General features: G+C 42.1%; 1 pseudogene; it reads left to right on the forward strand.

Annotated features, from left to right (window-relative positions):
• Positions 1-839: 839 nt before the first annotated feature.
• Positions 840-2,301, forward strand: LOC130946450 (cyanidin 3-O-galactoside 2''-O-xylosyltransferase FGGT1-like; annotated as a pseudogene).
• The last annotated feature ends 745 nt before the right edge of the window (positions 2,302-3,046 follow it).

A 3,046-nucleotide genomic window follows, 5' to 3' on the forward strand; every position in this document is an offset into this window, starting at 1 on the left:
TATCGGGTCATTTTTTTGGTTATGGAGGAGGAATTGGTGTTGTGCTGGAATATGGATTGAGCGGGTGCTTCACTGGAATGTGGGACAGATTTTGGTCAGATATGGAAAGGAAGTAATCGGACCTTCCGATTTCTATGTTTTGGAAATTTTGTAAGCAAATCGGAGGGTCCGTTTTGCACTTGAACAATGGAAAAATCGAACCGTGCGATATGACCCCAGCAAAACGGTGGGTTCGATTTTTTTGTGTGAAATGTATTTGGTTTGTCAAAGTAATCGTTGGGTCCTTTTGTGGTTGAGGAAATTTTGTTTTTTAATTTACACTAATGGAGGAACATTTCTAACTTTAATTTTTCTTGACATTTTTTGCTTCGGTTCTTCACAAAGCTGCTGCCCAGAATGCTGAAGGAGGAAGAAGATGGAGTTTAAGTGTGTTGGTGGGGGAGGAAATGAATCTGAACTCGTTTGGTATGCATGCAGTGGGTTTGGTTGGGATAAAGCGGCACCGTTTGTAGGGAGCAAGCATTCAGCGACGCGTGGCCTCCCTATGCACAAATCGGACTGTCCGCCTCAGTGCATGCAACTCGGAGGGTCCGAGTTCCCCTCCTCCACTCGCTGGGTCTGATTTCTACATTCACTGACACCACAAAGAAGTAAAGCTCCTCCCCTCCTCCATAACGTTGTTCAACTCATTCGAGGGCTCCATATAGAAAATAAAAAGCGTCTTTTATCCCAGTAAATGAAGGGTTAAAATAAAAATAAGAACAAAAGATTTTTTTCTTTTTCTTTTAAACAAATGTCGTTTTAAGTTTGACATCACTCGTGCAAATTAGAACCACAAACTCAACAAATAATCAATTCATTTTTCTGCTGCCATGGATGGAGCTTCTTCTCTACACATAGCAATGTATCCATGGCTTGCCATGGGGCACCTCACCCCATTTCTTCACCTCTCCAACAAGCTTGCAAACAGAGGCCATAGAATCTCCTTCTTCATACCCAAAAGAACAATATCAAAGCTTCAGCACCTAAACCGTCACCCACACCTCATCACCTTCATTCCCATCATTGTTCCTCATGTCCCTGGCCTCCCCCATGAAGCTGAAACCACTTCAGATGTCCCCTTCTCCTCAATCACACACATCGCTACTGCCATGGACCTCACATACAATGACATAGAGCTTCTCCTCAAGGATCTAAACCCACAAATCGTTATCTTTGATTTCCAACACTGGCTTCCAAACATTGCAAGAAGTCATGGCATCAAGTGTGTCCAATACTTCGTAGTTAACCCTGCAACTATAGCTTACCTTGCATCCCCAGCTAGAATGCGCCAAGGAAGAAACATAACCGAATCGGATCTCAAGAAACCGCCATCTCCAGATTTCCCTGAAGCTTCGATAATCGATCTTCGTGCCCACGAGCTTCGAAACATGGTTGCATTCAGAAAACTGGAATTCGGAAGCGGTGTTCTCTTCTTTGATAGGCTCGGCACTGGTTCGGCTTTATCAGATGCAGTTGCGTTCAAAGGTTGCAGAGAAATTGAAGGTCCTTACGTGGATTATCTTAAATCGCAATACAAAAAACCCGTTATTCTAGCGGGTCCTCTTTTACCTGAACAACCAAACACTGCCTTGGATGAAAAATGGGAATCATGGCTTAGTAAATTCAAATCAGGTTCAGTTATTTACTGTGCACTGGGAACCGAAAGCCCTATGGAAAGAAACCAAGTCCAAGAATTGTTACTTGGACTTGAACTAACAGGTTTTCCGTTTCTGGCAGCAATTAAACCCCCTGCTGGGTTTAATTCCATTGAAGAAGCGTTACCGAAAGGTTTCGAAGAAAGGAATAAAGAAAAAAGTATTGTACACGGTGGATGGGTGCCTCAGCAGTTGATATTGGGGCATCCTAATGTTGGGTGCTTCATAACACACTGCGGGGCAGGTTCGTGACGGAGGCACTTGTGAATGAGTGCCAGCTTGTGTTGTTGCCAGGGCCGTACGGAGATCATGTGATAAATGCAAGAATTCTGGGAAGGAAGTTGAGGGTTGGGGTTGAAGTCGAAAAAGGCCAAGAAGATGGCTTCTTTAGCAAAGAAAGTGTGTGCAAAGCTGTTAAAACTGTTATGGATGATGAGAATCAAGTTGGAAGAGATGTGAGAGAAAATCATAGCAAAATTAGGAATCTCTTGTTAGCTTCACATTTTGAATCTTCTTGTGTTGATGATTTCATCCTTCGCCTTCATGAATCATGATATGCTTTAAAATTGTGTATGGAGGTATGCTTGTCCATAATGGTGTAAGCATTTATTTACGTCAATAATGTTTAGATAAAGAAACTTTCAGACACAACTTTTAATATTTTTGGTTATTAAATCAGTATAAATATTAAATTATTATTTTATTAATTTATATTTATAAATTTTAAAAAATATAAATATAAATATTTACATAAGGGGTGATGAACGTACTAAAATGCAGCCGCGTATAACAATATATTTTGTTCGGATTTGTTGTGGAAGATGACGTTGTCGGCTGAAGGATGGGTGGCGGCGGCTGGTATCTGGGCGACAGTGGACTGCAGGGAAGGATGGACGACCGGCAGCGAGTAGGCAGCGCGAAAGAAATTGTCTGAGACTTGTGCGGCACGATCGCATGTTCGTGGAGAGGTGTGACACTGTCGGTTAAAGGATGGGCGGCGGCGGTTGGGGTCTGGGCAGCAGTGGACTGAAGGGGAGGCTGCACGGCCGGTGGCGGTTGGACAGCACAAAAGAGGCTGTCCAAAATTTGTGCGGCGCGATCGAATGTTCGCGGAGAGGTTGGACGACGTCGGCTGAGGGCTGGGCGGCATCGACTAGAATCTAGGTGGCATTTGACAGGAAATTGAAAAAGTAAAACAGTGGCTGAATTATTCTGCAGACCGAAATTTATAAATAGAGTAGGGAGGTTAGTATGATAATGGGTGTATCTGATTTGGTTTAATTTAAAATTTTTATTTTTTAAATTTTAAAATTTAAAATAATTAATAATTAATTAATAAAAAATTTTAT

This window comes from Arachis stenosperma, chromosome 8 (genome assembly GCF_014773155.1).
Source record: "Arachis stenosperma cultivar V10309 chromosome 8, arast.V10309.gnm1.PFL2, whole genome shotgun sequence".
Classification (NCBI taxonomy): domain Eukaryota; kingdom Viridiplantae; phylum Streptophyta; class Magnoliopsida; order Fabales; family Fabaceae; genus Arachis; species Arachis stenosperma.